The sequence below is a fragment of the Mobula hypostoma genome, chromosome X2, assembly GCF_963921235.1.
Source record: "Mobula hypostoma chromosome X2, sMobHyp1.1, whole genome shotgun sequence".
NCBI lineage: Eukaryota > Metazoa > Chordata > Chondrichthyes > Myliobatiformes > Myliobatidae > Mobula > Mobula hypostoma.
Genome location: NC_086129.1, coordinates 31,703,530 through 31,721,974, shown reverse-complemented (window position 1 = coordinate 31,721,974; position 18,445 = coordinate 31,703,530). Strand labels below are relative to the sequence as shown.

General features: G+C 42.2%; 1 protein-coding gene across 5 annotated transcripts in view; it reads right to left on the bottom strand.

Annotated features, from left to right (window-relative positions):
• The window catches only part of LOC134340915 (uncharacterized), a 71,137-nt gene extending 53,139 nt beyond the window's left edge, over window positions 1–17,998 (bottom strand). Inside the window, exons 1-4 of one of the 5 annotated variants that reach the window (XR_010016665.1) lie at window positions 17,820–17,998; window positions 9,744–9,883; window positions 3,261–3,367; window positions 2,156–2,326 (exon numbers count right to left, since the gene is read on the bottom strand). The gene's annotated coding sequence lies outside the window, so the exon portion shown is untranslated. Of the gene's footprint in view, window positions 1–2,155; window positions 2,327–3,260; window positions 3,368–8,625; window positions 8,866–8,885; window positions 9,073–9,743; window positions 9,884–17,819 lie in introns of those variants that run through there. The other 4 variants (XR_010016667.1, XR_010016669.1, XR_010016670.1 and 1 more) reach the window with 4 other exon arrangements.
• Window positions 17,999–18,445: the final 447 nt, after the last annotated feature.

The window sequence follows — 18,445 nt, the reverse complement described above, 5'->3', positions numbered from 1 at the left end:
TACATTGAGAGCTCCTTCGCAGCAGTTTTGGTACAAATGTTGACCAGGTGACTTGGACAGCCAACGCTGTAAATATGAGGGGCTTGTGCTTTCACTCTTGATAAGATAGAGTTGTTTTCGCCAATCATCACACTGCAGTTGTCACTGCTAAATCCTACACAATTAGACCATTCAAGGCCTTTGTCATGCATGGATGATGCAATGCAGTTGAATATGTTTTCAGCTTTGGCATCATTGCACACTAGCATGTATACAAATCCAACTGTTACCTTATCCTGTGTTTCATTCTAGTACCTGGCTAAAATGGCACATTCCTTCTCACACATGATATCGTTGCTTTCATCAACCAAGATACTGTATGGCCTTTTTGCTGTCCGGATGAACTTGTACAGATCCTCTGAACATTCAGGTTCCAGTGCCATGGTCACAATTGCTGCTGTCTTGGTTGATGAGCAGGCATAGTTTTTTGCTATTTCTGTACTTATATTATATTACATTATCAATAGACAATAGGTGCAGGAGTAGGCCATTCGGCCCTTTGAGCTAGCACCGCCATTCACTGTGATCATGGCTGATCATCTACAATCAGTACCCTGTTCCTACCTTCTCCCCATACCCTTGACTCCGCTATCTTTATCATGGATTCCTTTTTTTATTCTATTACAACTTTAAGCTCGTCTACAGGGAGTTTGGCCTCATCACGTAGGACATCAATAGAGTGGCTCCTTAGCAGCTAGCCAGCTAGTTTAAATAACGTTAGCTATGCTAATAAATGAATGACACCTGTTAAACTCACCTTAACATGTCCTTTACAGTCATTTGGGCAATAGAATAGTCACTGTTGCAAACAGTGCAGCGAGCAACACTATCATTATTTTTGACCCCTATTAGGCAGGGGTACACTTTAGTGTAGTCTGGGGTGAAGTGTGTTTTATATATTTTTTTGAAATACTCTGCCATGGCGGTGCAGGACACTAAACTGAACTGATGGAGAGACAGAGGTCAACTGTAAAGCCCGCCCACAGAGAAAACTGATAGGTCTACTTAGCACAAAGAGACCAATCAGGATGCTCGCTCCTGCTCCCGCACTCAAAAAAATCAATTTCCAGGATATTGTATATAATTTCCGGGCATCAGGGAGCTACCATCAATATGCGGGAGACTCCCGGAACTTCCGGGAGAGGTGGGATGTCTGCTATTGCAGCGAAAGCACCCTCACCTTCAAAAAGGACAGATAGCGAGTAAAGTAGGAAAGGATCACAGGTTTTGAAGGCCGGGGCAATGCATACTAGAATGGGAAGAAAGAAAGAAGATGAGGTCTGAAAGAACTCTGAGGGAGGTTAGGGATTTGGCCTGAGAGTGGGAAGGATGGCAGGGAGAATCGCAAAGGCATGCTTCTGAAGGTAATCTGAGCTTCCCAAAATTCAGTACTGTCAATCTCATTCAGAGCCAAGAAGTGTCAGAAATAGAGAAAACCATCATGATGTAAAATCAAGACTGAAGTTTGGATTCCTTCAGCAAAAACCTCTTGGGGACTTGGCAATAGTTGACAGTAGAGCAGGAAATTCCCCACATTTGTTTGGACTGAACACAAAACACATGGCACCATGCTGGACCTGAAAACTTAATGTTATCCCTTGACACCTTGATGAGCAGAAAAAGAAAAAAAAAACACATTCAAATGTTCATTAAAAAAACATTCATCATCATTCTCATGCTCTCCAGTCAGAAGTGTTGAGAAACATGTCATATGAGTTTGCAAGGTCATGAGTGTCTTTGGCTGAATTGAGGCAATGGTATGCAGCTGTTAAATTTATTTGTGGCACTGCTGATGCAGGGCAGTCGATATAAAATCACCCAGGTTTTCTTGTCCTGATTCCTATCTAACTGGCTGGTCAACTGAATGACGAGCATTGATTTCAGAATGTTGCTTATTTCGAAGCTAACAGGTGCGATCTGCATATGTTCAAATTACTTTTGGCAAAAAATAGTGTGAAATTGCACCTTATTTATGAAGTGATTAAGAAGCCATTCAGGTCCTTGCTCTAACAGGCTACTGATCTCCTTCTGAGGAAAAATACCTGTCAAGAGAATCCCACCAGTTCAATCGCTGTATTCCAACAGGCTTCATAACAGCTTGGACAACATCACTCACCTCAACATTGAAATGATTCCACAACCTATGGACTCACTTTCAAGGATTCTATAACTTATGTTCTCAGTATTATTTATTTATTAATTGTATTTGCACAGATTGTCTTCTTGTGCACATTGGTTGTTTGGCACTCTTTGTGTGTAGTCTTCATCTTTCTTCTACCATGAATGCCTGCAAGAAAATGGATCACAGGGCAGTATATGATGACGTATGCTTACTTTGAGAATAATAAAATTTACTTTGAACTTTGGGGGAAATAAGTTAATAAGTCCAGTACTTATACAAGTTACATGTTAGTATGTGCGTTAGTAAGTATTTATACAATTTACTGTTGAAAATATCCTGGCTGGTTGTATTATGGTCTGCTACAGCAATTCAAATACAGAAGCTGCAGAGGGAAGTGTACTCTGCCCAGTACATCATGGGTGCATCCTTCCCCATCATCTGATGTATCCACAGGAGGCTCTGTCTGAAGAAAGCAACAGCTATCATCAAAGATCCCCACCACCAGAGCATGCCATCTTCTCCCATCTACCATCAGGCAGGAGGTATAGAAGCCTTAAGTCTCAAAATATCAGGTTAAGAACAACTACTTCCCTTCAACCATTTGGTTGTTGAACAGCTACTTCCCTTCAACAATTCGATCACTTTGCACTAAAATAGATTTTGTATTTTTTTTGTTTTGTTCTAATTCTGTTCTTTTTTGTAAAAATTGTGAAAAAGAACAATGTGTATGAGAAAAACATTATATGATAATTGTATAAGCAATGTTAAGAAAGAGTATTGAAAGACATGACACAGTATAAAAAAAATTGTTTGGCAGGAAGTATGGGTTTACATGTTGTGGCTTGTTTGAGGATAAAATTTCCGAAAACTGAACACAAGACATGCTTCTGAAGTTAGGCTGAACTTTCCAAAAGTCAGTATTGTCAATCTCATTCAGTCAGGCTGATTATGCAATTTAAATCTGTATCCAGCAAGAGTATTTGAGTTCATATGTGTAGTTTTTGTGTAGCAGAATCAGCTAGGGTATTCAACATCAGTTCATAGGAATTAGTTTTTATTGCATTTTGTGTAAACAATACTAAGGATACAAAGAACTCACCTGAACAGGAGACGCCCAATGTGACATCTGCTATACCAATGTTAAGGCAACACACAGATTCTGATTCTGTAAAACCGGATCCTGTTCAAGTGTGTGTTTCATCAAATCTACAATTCAATTAGAAGCAATAAAGCAATAATGAAATATACTATATGGCTGGCCAGGGCAGTTCTTATTGCAGTGTTTTCGTTGCCATGAAAACTGAAACTTATATCTCATTGCTCTGAAAAAAAAAGATATTTAATTTATTCAGCTGAGCCATGTAGGTCAAAGGAATTCTGTGTAAATCAGATTGAGATTGAGAAAAAGAAAACAAAAAAAGGAAATGTAATCTGAAATGAAGCCCCTGTAGGGTCATATCAAGGCCTAGATAGAGTGGGTGTAGAGAGGATGATTACTATGGTAGGAGTGTCTAAGACCAGAGGACACAGCCTCAGAATAGAGGGGCATCCTTTTAGAACAGGGATGAGCAGAATTTCTTTCACCAAAGAGTGGTAATTCTGTGGAATTTGCTGCCATAGGTAGCTGTGGAGGCCAAGTTTTTATGTATATTTAAGGCAGAGGTTGATAGATTTTTGATTGGTCAGGACATGAAGCAACACGGTGGGGAAGGCAGGAGATTGGGGCTAAGAAGAAAAATGGACCAGGCATGATGAAATGGCAGAGTAGACATGGGCTGAATGGCCTAATTCTGCTCCTATATCTCTACTTCTATATGTCTCTATTTCAATATATAGTTGTACATGGTAAGTAGGAGGCTTTCAAAAAGGAAATTTTGAAACGACAAAGCTTGCATATGCCTGTCAAAATAAAAGGCAATGATGCAAACACAAGGAAATCTGCTGATGCTGGAAATTCAAGCAACACACACAAAAATTGCTGGTGAACGCAGCAGGCCGGGCAACATCTATAGGAAGAGATACAGTCGACATTTCAGGCCGAGACCCTTCGTCAGGACTAACTGAAAGAAGAGATAGTAAGAGATTTGAAAGTGGGAGGGGGAGGGAGAGATCTGAAATGATATGAGAAGACAGGAGGGGGAGGGGTGGAGCTAAGAGCTGGAAAGTTGATTGGCAAAAGAGATATGAGAGGATCATGGGATGGGAGGCCTAGGGAGAAAGAAAGGGAGAGGGGGGAAGCCCAGATGATGGGCAAGGAGTATAGCGAGAGGGACAGAGGGAGAAAAAAGAGAGAGAGAAAAATAACAATAATAAATAAGGGATGGGGTACGAAGGGGAGGTGGGGCATTAACGGAAGTTTGAGAAGTCAATGTTCATGCCATCAGGTTGGAGGCTACCCAGACGGAATATAAGGTGCTGTTCCTCCTACCTGAGTGTGGCTTCATCTTGACAGTAGAGGAGGCCGTGGATAGACATATCAGAGTGGGAATGGGATGGGAATTAAAATGTGTGACCACTGGGAGATCCTGCTTTCTCTGGCAGACAGAGCGTAGGTGTTCAGCAAAACGGTCTCACAGCCTGCGTCGGGTCTCGCCAATATAAAGAAGGCTGCATTGGGAGCACCAGACGCAGTATATCACCCCAACCGACTCACAGGTGAAGTGTCGCCTCACCTGGAAGGACTGTCTGGGGCCCTGAATGTTGAGGGAGGAAGCGTAAGGGCATGTGTAGCACTTGTTCCGTTTACAAGGATAAGTGCCAGGAGGGAGATCGGTGGGAGGGATGGGGGGGACGAATGGGCAAGGGAGTCACGTAGGGTGCGATCCCTGCGGAAAGCAGAAAGGGGGGGGAGGGAAAGATGTGCTTAGTGGTGGGATCCCGATGGAGGTGGCGGAAGTTACGGAGAATAATATGTTTGACCCGGAGGCTGGTGGAGTGGTAGGTGAGGACAAGGGGAACCCTATTCCTAGTGGGGTGGCAGGAGGAGGGGTGAGAGCAGATGTGCGTGAAATAGGAGAGATGCGTTTGAGGGCAGAATTGATGGTGGAGGAAGGGAAGCCCCTTTCTCTAAAAAAGGAGGACATCTCCTTCGTTCTGGAACGAAAAGCCTCATCCTGAGAGCAGATGCAGCGGAGACAGAGGAATTCCGAAGGGGATGACAGGTGTTGAGAACAAATGAGGTGATTATGGAGTATAAGAAGTGCAAGAGAACACCTAGAAAAGAAATCAGGAGGGCTAAAAGGCCTGATGTTGTCTTTGCAGACAAGGTGAAGGAGAATCCTAAGGAATTCTACAGATATGTTAAGAGCAAAGGGATTGCAAGGGACAAAACAAGTCCTCTGGAAGATCAGATTGGTAATGCATGCATGGAGCCAAAAGAGATGGGGGAGATCTGAAATGCATTTTTTGCATCTTTATTTACTCAGGACACGGACACAGAGTCTATAGATGTGAGGCAAAATGACAACAACTTCATGAACCCTATACAGATTACAGAGGAGGAGGTGTTTGCTGGCCTGAGGCAAATTAGGGTGAATAAATCCCCAAGTCCTGACAAGGTGTTCCCTCGGACCCTGCAGGACGCAACTGCAGAAATTGCCCGGCCCCTAGCCGAGACCTGGATGATGGGGATCCCTGATTATGGATGTTCCCTGCCTACAATGACATTTCATAGAGATGTACTCAATGGCTGGGAGGGCTTTACCCATAATGTACTGTGCACTGAGGAGAGCGGTAGAATAAAGTGATCTTTTGGCACATTGGCCTTCATAAATCAAAGTATTGAGTAGAGGAGATGGGATGTTATGTTGATGTTATATAAGAAATCGGTGAGACTTATTTTGGAGAATTATGTTTGGTAAGCTACCTGCAGGAAAGATATAAATAAGGTTGAAAGAGTACAGAGAAAATTTAGAAGGGTGTTGCTGGGTCTGGAGGACCTCAGTTACAAGGAAAGATGGAATAGGTTAGGACTTTATTCCTTGGAAAGTAGATGATTGAGAGATTTGATAGAAGTATACAGAATTATGAGGGTATAGATAGATAGTGTAATTGCAAGCAGGCTTTTTCCACTGAGGTTGGGTGGAACTACAACTAGAGGTCCTGGGTTAAGGGTGAAATGTGAAAAGTTTAAGGGGAACATGAGGGGAAACTTCTTCACCCAGAGGGTCATGCGAGTGTGGAATGAGCTGCCAGCACAAGTGGTGCATGCGAGCTCAATTTCAATGTTTAAGTGAAGTTTGGATAGGTACATGGATGGTAGTGGTACGGAGGGATATGGTCCGGGTGCAGATCAATGGGAGTAGAGAGTTTAAATGGTTTGGCATGGATTAGAAAGTCCAAAGGGCCTTATTCTATGCTGTACTTTTCTATGACTCTATTGTTTTCTTACTCTACTGCTAGCTATAACAGGATCAATGAAAGATCAACCAGAGTGTATAAGACAATAAACTGTCCAAATGCAAATATAAATAAATAGCAATAAATATTGGGAACATAAGATGTAATGCCTTTGAAAGTAAGTCTATAGGTTGTGAGAATATATTAATGATAGGGCAAGTGTGTGTAGTTATCACGATTTATTCAAGAGCCTGATGGTTGAAGGTTAGAAACTGTTCCTGAACCTGGTGGTGCAAGTCCTGAGGCTCTTGTACCTTTTACCTGATGGTAGCAGTGAGAAGAGAGCATGACCTGGGTGGTGGGGATCTCTGATGATGGATGCTGCTTTCCTTCGACAGCATTTCATGTAGATGGGCTCAGTGGTGGGAAGGGCTTTACCTGTGATGTACTGGGCCATATTCACTATCTTTTGTAGGATTTTCTGTTCAAAGACATTGGTGTTCCCATACCAGGACATGATGCTGCCAGTCAATACACTTTCCACTACACATCTATAGAAGCTTGTCAAAGTTTTAGATGACATGCCAAATCTGCACAGAATCTCTAAGGAAGCAGAAGCGCTGTCATGCTTTCTTCACAATTGCATTTACATGCTGGATCCAGGACAGTTCCTCTGAAATAGTAACACTCAGGAATATACAGTACTAACCCTCTCCACTTCTGATCCTCCGATGATGACGGGCTCATGGACCTCTGGGTGCCCTCGTCCTGAAGTCAATAATCAGCTCCTTGGTCTTGCTGACATTGAGTGAGACGTTGTTGTCATGACACCACTCAGCCAAATTTTCTATCTCCCCCCTATATGCTGATCCATCACCACCTTTGATACGGCCCACAACAGTGGTGTCATCAGCAAACTTGAATATGGTGTTGGAGCTGGACTTAGCCACCCAGTATTAGGTGTAAAGCGAGTAGAGAAGGGGGCTAAGCACACAGCCCTGTGCTGATGGAGATCGTGGAGGAGATGTTGTTGACAATCCAAACTGACTGGGTCTACAAGTGAAGAAATCCAGGATCCAATTGCACAAGAGGGTATTGAGGCCAAGGTCTTGGAGTTTATTGATTAGTGTTGAGGGGTTAATAGTATTAAATGCTGAGCTGTAGTCGATAAACAGAATCCAGATATATGCATAAACAGGCCATTCGACCCATCTAGTCCAAGCTGGCCTAGTTTTGTGCCTAGTCCCATCTTCCTGCATCCAGACCATAGCCCTCCATACCTCTCTCATCCATGTACCTATCCAAGCTTCCCTTAAGTGGTATAATTGAACCCACATCTACCACTTCCACTGGCAGCACATTCTATACTCACACCACTCTCAGACACTCCTTAAATATTTCACTTTTCACCCTTAACCTATGACTTCTAGCTCTCATCTCAACCATTATCAGTGGAAAAAGCCTGCTTGCATTTACCATATCTTTACCTTTATAATTTTGTTCTCCTCTATTAAGATCTCCCGCACCCTCCTGTGTTCCAGTGAATAAATTCCTAACCTATCCAGCCTATCCTTGTAACTCAGGTCCTCAATTCTTGGCAACATCTGTGTAATTTTCCTCTGCACTCTTTCAAGCTTATTGTATCTTTTATGCAGGAAGGCGACCAAAACTACACAATATACTCTAAATTTGGTCTCACTAAACTCTTATGCAACTTCAACGTAATATTCCAACTCCTACACTCAATGTCCTGACTTTTGAAGGCCAATATGCCACAAACTTTCTCTGTGACCCTATCACCTGTGATACGACTTTTAAGGAATTATGAATATATATTCCCATGTCCCTTTCTTCTATAGCACACCCCAGTGCCTCACCATTCACTGTGCAAGTTCTACTGTTTGCTCTCCCAAAGTGCAGATCGTCATTTGTCATGGACTTCATAGCCTATCAGAGGAATTGGTTTCTGTTAACATTCTGCAATCCCACTGAATCACGTTCATATTTGTATGTGCCCTAGGAATAGTTAGAAAGTTTTAGAGTCTCATTAAAACCCAATGTTCAGTCCAAACATTGAATGAAATGTTGATAAAACCATGAATGGATAATTGACTTTTATTATTGAATTATTCAGTGAGATTCTGGATTGCATAATTTCTTCCAACATTCAGGACAATTCCTCTCTCTGCTGTATGATAATTCCCAGCAGGGTGGGTTATACTCACTAGGCTGTACAGCCCAATTTACAGGGAATGGTGGAGGAAGTCAATGAACCAGAGCTGAATCCCACCCCAGAAATCAGAGAAGATGCTCCACGACAGGTGTGTCAAGGTCAAAACTTGGAAATGGCGTAGAAGGAGTTGGAGCTGGAAATTAATGGAAAGATTCAACAACAAATACAGGGAAGTTCTTATGGACCACATGGCATCCATCTTAGGGAGTTAGAGCATATGGACCAAACAAGAGTCAGAGATACAAGTTACCAACCAATCCTCCACAAGTGGTTATTAAAGAACAGGATGCAATCCAAATTGATATTAAGACACAGAACTCAGGATTCACCACGAGAATTCCTAGGAATGACAACAAGACAATAACAATACCTATTTATGAAATTTTAAACTGTTAGGAAGATCTCCAAGAGAGAAAAAACTAGTGACATGTTTAACCCTGTAACTAAATTTGCATAAATATTCTTAAATATCAATACGGTCAACTGCCATAACATGCTGCTCATTATTTCTTGAAGAAGGAACATAACAACATAATAATGTAAAGTGTAAACATTGCTTTAATGTTATTGAGATCACTATTAAATTAAGTCATAGTGTTTTTGGTGAACTATTGCAGACAGTTAAATATAGACCGCTGTGATGCATAAATATTTCTCTAATATACCTAGTCTCATTGAGCTATGTAATAGTCCAGAATACAATTACCGGAAGAACAATATACTACAGACACTAGAAAGACCATAGGTGCTGAAAATCTGGGGCAACGTACACAAAATACTGGAGGCCTTATAAAGGGTCTCAGCCCAAAACTGTTCAATTCTCTCCATAGATGCTGCAGGCCTGCCCAGTTCTTCTGGCATGTTGAGTGTGTTGCTTAATATACTGCACTTTGTTGAGTGTTATACCGTGCTGCTATTTCATTTGAGAGGCTTTTATAACAATGGCTTGAATAACAGGAGCAGAATAAATAGAGCAATAATGATGATAGCCATTGGCATAATCAAACTTACAGCAGAGGCAATGTTCATCCTGATGTTGTTTTGCTATTAAACGTTAGTGGAACAGGTCTCTTGCTTTATTTTCTCCCATCATCCCTTCCACTTTCTCCTGGCCATTCTTTATATCTCTCTTCAGCCAACCACATATGGTCCTACAGTGTGGAAATAATGATTTTCTATTAGTGTTGTGACAGACAATGAACTTCATCAACCAATCAAGCTGGTACAATCACTAACACAAAATACTCTGCAGATGCTGGGGTCAAAGCAACACACACAACACGCTGGAGGAACTCAGCAGGTCGGGCAGCTTCCCCCCACCTTCTTTATTGGGCCCCTGCCCCTCCCTCTTCAGTCCTGATGAAGGGTCTCGGTCCGAAACGTTGACTGTTCATTTCCACGGAAGCTGCCCGACCTGCCGAGTTCCTCCAGCATGTTGTGCATGTTGGTACAATCACTGTTGATTCGATACTTGATCCTATCTTGTTTGCCAACCACATTCCATTTTCTAATAACACTAACTCGATATGATTTGAAACAAAGACCCTCTCTCGTCTGTCCTCTTTCTGTCTGGGTGTGCCAATATTTATTACAGCAACCTCTCAATATTCTCTGCTCAGAATAATGCTGAGATCATCCTTGTCTACAATATGATAAAAGAAAAGGAGACCCCCTTTAAATGGTTCCCAATTAAAATGCATTTAATTTCATTTTTACTCAAGTTCAAGTAACAGCATGTCTGAAGATTCTCATTCCTGGAGTTCTTCTCAATACAGTGTAAGAAGTTAAAAAAGGGTGTTGAATTAGTTCATTCATTTCCCGCCCTAAAGCATTAAACCGGCGTGCTGTAACTTGCTATCTGATTCTATACGTTTAACTTTTTCTGGGAACTCAATAAATCCAATATCCAAATTCAACACTTGATCTGATCTTCATTTAAGGCCTAACAATTGGATGCAATGTCCTAAAAGAAGAGAAAACCTGGTGGCATTTTCACTGTGGTTAGTACTCAAAAACCATTAATGGAAGGTGTGTAGAAATGGATTGTATATTGACTATCAGAGGGAAAACAGAGAATTGGAAGAAATGGGTCCCTTTCAGATTGGAAAGATGGAGCACAGAATGCCCAGTTTTATTAGCCATGATCATACTGAATGGTGGACAGGCCTGAGGGGACTGGTTGTCCACTTCTCCTCTTATTTTGTGAGTGTCCAGTCTGCATGTCATGTTAGAATAACTTAACAGCACTTTAAAGAATAATTCTCAAGTGTATCTCTCGAGTACAGTGATTATTGCATCATGTTACAACTGTGCAAATCAATGGTGAAACTACACTTGGAGTATTCTGCGCAGTTCTTATCACACAGCTCTGGAAAGGATGTCATTAAACTGAGAAGGTGCAGGAAAGGTTTGTGAGGATGTTGCTGCGACTGGACAGTTTGGTTGTTATGTAGAGACTGGGCCTGCTGGTAACTTCTTTTCCTGGAGTATAGGAGGTCGAGGGGTGACCTTATGTAAAACCATGAGGGGCTTATGAACTGAATGGCTGGAATCAGTATCAGACCCGAGTTTATTGTCAATGACATATGTCATGAAATTTGTTGTTTTGCAGCAGCAATATGGTGCAATATATAACTATATTATAAATTGTAATAAGAAATATATTTTAAAATTAAATAAGTAGCTCAAAAGGACAGGAAAAATATTGTGAGGTTGTGTTTATGGTTAATTGCCCATTCAGAAATCTAATGGCAGAGGGGAAGAAGCAGTCCCTGAAATGTTGTATGTGTGTGTCTTCAGGCTCCTGTACCTCCTTTCTGATAGAAGCAATGGGAAGAGGGCAAGTCCTGGGTGGCAGGGGTCTTATATAGTGGATGCTATTTTTTTGAGGCATCATCTTTTACAGATGTTCTCAATGGCAGGGAGGCAACTGCCCACAGTCAGTTTTTCAGAGTAGTGGAGTTTAAATTCAGGGAAAAATATTTAAAGACCTAAGGACCAATTTTCACACGGAGGGTGATGGGTATAGATTGAACTGCCAGAGGAAGCTATAGAGGTGGGTGCAATTACTACATTTAAAAGACATATAGACAGGAGCATCTACAGGAAAGGTTTAGAAGGATATGGGTCAGAAGTCACAAATATGATTAGCTTAGCTACACAACTTGGTTGGCATGGAAGAGTTGAGCTGAAGGGCCTGTTTCAGTGCTGGATTACTCTATGACTTGATGACCCAAACCGAGCAGGAACATAAGAAATGGGAAATCATCGGATGCTGGGAATCTGAAATACAGACAGAAATCAGGGCAAACATTCAGCAGGTCAGGCTGCATCTGAGGAAAGAGAAGAGGATAATGCTTCAGGTCTGGAACTCTTTGTCATAACCAGGAAAAAAAGAAAAACAAGTCAGTGAAAAAGGATCTAGTGCTTTCCTGGTGTATATAACAAACTCTTCTTGTGCTTCCAGCTGGGTACTGCTATCAATTTTAACAGTTGTTTCCATGACAAACTCTGCCATCTTCATCAGGGAAAATGCCTGAACATGTCTAGTCAGGTAGTATTAATACCCCTGTCGTCTGTCCCTTCTGATTGGTTAGTGCTCATCCAATCAGGTTTCCGCTGTCCCACCTTGTTTACAATCAAATTCCAGTTCTTCCTTAGAGTGAGACCTTTGTCTTTGAAAAAATTCTTTTCTTTTAATTGTATTTCAATGGCTTCCTTCACCAGTCAGTCCCAAAAGCCATTGGTGTGGCACAGTAATTTTGTGCTGTCAAAGTCAATCCAATGGCCATTGCAAATGCAGTGTTCTGCTATCGCCAATTTCTCCGGGTAGTGCAAACGGATACGCCTTCTGTGCTCTTCAATGCGGGTTTCCACCATGCTCCCTGTCTGGCCAATATACACTGATCCACATTCACAGGGAATCCTGTAAACACTAGCCTGCTGCGTTCACCAGCAACTTTGATGTGTGTAGCCATCCTGGTCCCAGGTCTTCTTTGACCTCCATAAGCTGTGATTTGAGCTTCCTTACGGGTTTGTGAACGGTATTACTCTGGTATTTCTTCTGGAAGGGCCACCACAATCCTGAAAAATACCATCCACACAGAGTATTCACACGGAGTGGTGGGTACGTGGAACGTACTGCCGGCGACGGTGGTGGAGGAGGATACAATAGGGTCTTTGAAGAGACTCTTAGATAGGTACATGGAGCTTAGAAAAATAGAGGGCTATGTGGTAAGAAATTCTAGGCAATTTCTAGAGAAGGTTACATGGTCCGCACAGCATTATGGGCCGAAAGGCCTGTAATGTACTGTAGATGTCTATGTTCTATGTTCTTATTTAGAAAATGCAGGATGGTTGGATAGAATAACGGGAATATCTCTAAGAGTGTGAGACCAAATGGGTTAATGTGAGCACTACCACCACATTCTGCTTCTTTGTTTGCCAAAGGAAAAGCTCTGATACATCACCAGTAGAGGAGAGTATATAATTAGAATAATAAAGGACTGAGCCAAAGCGATGACAGGCAGAAATGGGCAGATCACAGAAAAAGAGTGAAAGAGTGCATTGCCTAAGTTGGAGAATTTACGATTCATTCTGATCATCTGCAACATACCCTTACGGAAGGTGAGATTGTACTAGAAACATAGAAAATAGGTGCAGGAGTAGGCCATTCAGCCCTTCGAGCCTGTACCGCCATTCAGTATGATCATGGCTGATCATCCAACTCAGAACCCTGTACCAGCCTTCCCTCCATACCCCCTGATCCCTTTAGTCACAAGGGCCATATCTAACTCCCTCTTAAGTATAGCCAATGAACTGGCCTCAACTGTTTCCTGTGGCACAGAATTCCACAGACTCACCACGCTCTGTGTGAAGAAGTTTTTCCTCATCTCAGTCCTAAAAGGCTTCCCCTTTATCCTCAAACTGTGACCCCTCGTTCTGGACTTCCCCAACATCGGAAACAATCTTCCTGCATCTAGCCTGTCCAATCCCTTTAGAATTTTATATGTTTCAATAAGATCCCTCCTCAATCTTCTAAATTCCAGAGAGTATAAGCCTAGTCGATCCAGTCTTTCATCATATGAAAGTCCTGCCATCCCAGGAATCAATCTGGTGAACCTTCTTTGTACTCCCTCTATGGAAAGCATATCTTTCCTCAGATTAGGGGACCAAAACTGCACACAATACTCCAGGTGTGGTCTCACCAAGGCCTTGTACAACTGCAGTAGTACCTCCCTGCTCCTGTACTCGAATCCTCTTGCTATGAATGCCAGCATACCATTCGCCTTTTTCACTACCTGCTGTACCTGCATGCCCACTTTCAAAGACTGGTGTATAATGACACCCAGGTCTCGTTGCACCTCCCTTTTTCCTAATCGGCCACCATTCAGATAATAATCTGTTTTCCTGTTTTTGCCACCAAAGTGGATAAACTCACAGTTATCCACATTAAATTGCGTCTGCCATGAATTTGCCCACTCACCTAACCTATCCAAGTCACCCTGCATCCTCTTAGCATCCTCCTCACAGCTAACACTGCCACCCAGCTTCGTGTCATCCGCAAACTTGGAGATGCTGCATTTAATTCCCTCATCTAAGTCATTAATATATATTGTAAACAACTGGGGTCCCAGCACTGAGCCATGCAGTACCCCACTAGTCACTGCCTGCCATTCTGAAAAGGTCCCGTTTATTCCCACTCTTTGCTTCCCGTCTGCCAACCAATTCTCTATCCACATCAATACCTTACCCCCAATACCGTGTGCTTTAAGTTTGCACACTAATCTCCTGTGTGGGACCTTGCAAAAGCCTTTTGAAAATCCAAATATACCACATCCACTGGTTCTCCCCTATCTACTAGTTATGTCCTCAAAAAATTCTATGAGATTCGTCAGACATGATTTTCCTTTCACAAATCCATGCTGACTTTGTCTGACGATTTCACTGCTTTCCAAATGTGCTGTTATCACATCTTTGATAACTGACTCCAGCAGTTTCCCCACCACCGATGTCAGGCTTACCGGTCTATAATTCCCCGGTTTCTCTCTCCCTCCTTTTTTAAAAAGCGGGGTTACATTAGCCACCCTCCAATCCTCAGGAACTAATCCAGCCTCTAAAGAGTTTTGATAAATTATCACTAATGCATCCACTATTTCTTGGGCTACTTCCTTTAGCACTCTGGGATGCAGACCATCTGGCCCTGGGGATTTATCTGCCTTTTATCCCTTCAATTTACCTAACACCACTTCCCTATTAACATGTATTTCTCTCAGTTCCTCCATCTCACTAGACCCTCGGTCCCCTACTATTTCCCAAAGATTATTTATGTCCTCTTTAGTGAAGACAGAACCAAAGTAGTTATTCAATTGGTCTGCCATGTTCTTGTTCCCCATGATCAATTCACCTGTTTCTGACTATAAGGGACCTACATATGTCTTAACCAATCTTTTTCTTTTCACATATCTATAAAAGCTTTTACAGTCAGTTTTGATGTTCCCTGCCAGCTTTCTCTCATAATCTTTTTTCCCTTCCTAATTAAGCCTTTTGTTCTCCTCTGCTGGACTCTGAATTTCTCCCAGTCCTCAGGTGTGCTGCTTTTTCTGGCTAATTGGTATGTTTCTTCTTTGGAATTGATACCATCCCTAATTTCCCTTGTCAGCCACGGGTGCACTACCTTCCCTGGTTTATTTTTTTGCCAAACTGGGATGAATAATTGTTGTAGTTCATCCATGCGATCTTTAAATGCTTGCCATTGCATATCCACCGTGAACCCTTTAAGTATCATTTGCCAGTCTATCTTAGCTAATTCACGTCTCATACCTTCAAAGTTACCCTTCTTTAAGTTCAGAACCTTTGTTTCTGAATTAACTATGTCACTCTCCATCTTAGTGAAGAATTTCACTATATTATGGTCACTCTTACCCAAGGGGCCTCTCACGACAAGATTGCTAATTAACCCTTCTTCATTGCTCAATACCCGGTCTAGAATGGCCTGCTCTCTAGTTGGTTCCTCGACATGTTGGTTCAAAAAACCATCCTGCATACATTCCAAGAAATCCTCTTCCTCAGCACCCTTACCAATTTGGTTCACCCAATCTATATGTAGATTGAAGTCACCCATTATAACTGCTGTTCCTTTATTGCACACATTTCTAATTTCCTGTTTAATGCCATCCCCAACCTCACTGCTACCATTAGGTGGCCTGTACACAACTCCCACCAGCGTTTTCTGCCCCTTAGTGTTATGCAGCTCTACCCATATCGATTCCACATCCTCCCGGCTATTGTCCTTCCTTTCTATTGAGTTAATCTCCTCTCTAACCAGCAATGCTACCCCACCTCCTTTTCTTTCATGTCTATCCCTCCTGAATATTGAATATCCCTGAATGTTGAGCTCCCATCCTTGGTCACCCTGGAGCCATGTCTCTGTGATCCCAACTATATCGTATTCATTAATAACTATCTGCACATTCAATTCATCCACCTTGTTACGAATGCTCCTTGCATTGACACACAAAGCCTTCAGGCTTGCTTTTACAACACTCGTAGCCCTCATACAATTATGTTGAAAAGTGGCCCTTTTTGATTTTTGCCCTGGATTTGCCGGCCTGCCACTTTTACTTTTCACCTTACTACTTTTTGCTTCTACCCTCATTTTACACCCCTCTGTCTCTCTGCACTTGTTCCCATGCCCTTGCCACATTAGTTTAAATCCTCTTGAACAACAGTAGCAAATGCTCCCCCTAGGACATTGGTTCCAGTCCAGCCCAGGTGCGGACCATCCTGTTTGTACCAGTCCCACCTCCTCCAGAACTGGTTCCAATGCCCCAGAAATTTGAATCCCTCCCCCTTGCACCATTTTTCAAGCCACGTATTCATCTGAAATATCCTCCTATTTCTACTCTGACTAGCACGTGGCACTGGTAGTAATCCAGAGATTATTACCTTTGTGGTCCTTTTTAGTTTATGTCCTAACTCCCTAAATCCACCTTGTAGGACCTCATCCCGTTTTTTACCTATATCGTTGGTACCTATGTGCACCACGACCACTGGCTGTTCGCCCTCCCGCTCCAGAATGTCCTGCAGCCGCTCAGAGACATACTTGACCCTTGCACCAGGGAGGCAACATACCCTCCTGGAGTTTCGTTTGCGGCTGCAGAAACGCCTATCTATTCCCCTTACAATCGAATCCCCTATCACTACAGCTCTCCCACCCCTTTTGTTCTCTCCTCTGCCGCAGAGCCAACCATGGTGCCATGAACTCGGCTGCTGCTGCCTTCCCCTGATGAGACATCTCCCCCAACAGTATCCAAAACAGTATATCTGTTTTGTAGAATGTCTTGTAACCTTCTGGTTATCACCCTCCTTATCAATGCACTTTCAGAGTCCACACACAGCCTCAACACAGGTCTCTTGTGACTTTTATATGGCAAAATATTGTGTGCAACTCCTGAAGAAATTTTATAAAATTGTACTTTCTCATTCAGAGAGTCACAGAAACAGGCTATTTGGCTGAATTTGTCCATGCCATCCATTTTGTCATTTTGGATAGTACACTGTATCTGACTAAAACAATAAGATTATGCAATGAACAGTTAGAAGATTTCATCTTGTGCTTTAGTCCTTAAATTGTCTTCAGTTTCGCATTCATGTTGTTGATCTTAAATCCTTTCATCTTTAAAGTGCCAATAGAACTTCAGTGTGTAATGTAAATAGTAAATTATTTCTTGAAAGCAGTATGTTAAACTTATTTTTAATCCATTGATTTAGAAAGAGTAATAAAATCAACTGATTTAAAGGCTCAGAATAAGCAATGAAGATTATAATAGAATGGCCAAAGGAAGGGGTTGCATGACTAATCGGTCACAGGCATAGTTTTTGCATTATAAGGATGCAAAAGCTCTGCAAGGGAACCATGGATGGATGAGCTGATCACTCATACATGTGGAAATGATTTATCTGGCTCTTTATTGTGCTCTAGACTATCTAAACAACAGGAAGTCGTACTACAGGCTGCTGCTTATTGACGACTGTTCAGTGTTCAACACGATCATCCCATCCAAGCTCATCATCAAGTTTACAGACCTTAGCCTTTGGACCTCCCTCTGCAACTGGATACTCAACTTTCTCATCTGCAGACCTCAAGCACTTCCTTGCTGATCATCAACACAGGGGCACCTCAAGGTTGTGTGGTTAGCCCCCTGCTCTACTCTCCACACACGCATGACTGTGTGGCTAAGCGCAGCTCCAATGCTATCTTCAAATTTTCCATCAGCACCTCTATTTATAGGATGAATCACAAGCTGCGATGAGTCAGCTTCCAGTCAGGTGGTACTGCAAAAGCGACAGCTTGCTCAGTGTCAGCAAAACTAAATAACTATTTGTTGACTTCAGGAGTGGGAAGGAGGATGAACATGTGCCAGTCTATATTGGGGAATCAGCAGTGGAGAGATTCAGCAGCTTTAAATTACTAGGCGTTTACATATCAGGTGACCTGTTCTGGACCCAGCACAAAGAAAATGTGACAGTCTTTATTTTCTTAGGAGGGGTTAAGGCTTAGTGTGTCTTCAAAAAACTCCAACAAATCAGCATATTTCTACAGATCTACTGTTGAAAGTATCCTAACTAGTTGCATCATGGTCTGAATGAATTGAATTGACTTTATTTCTTACATCCTTCACAGACATGAGGAGTAAAAATCTTTACATTAC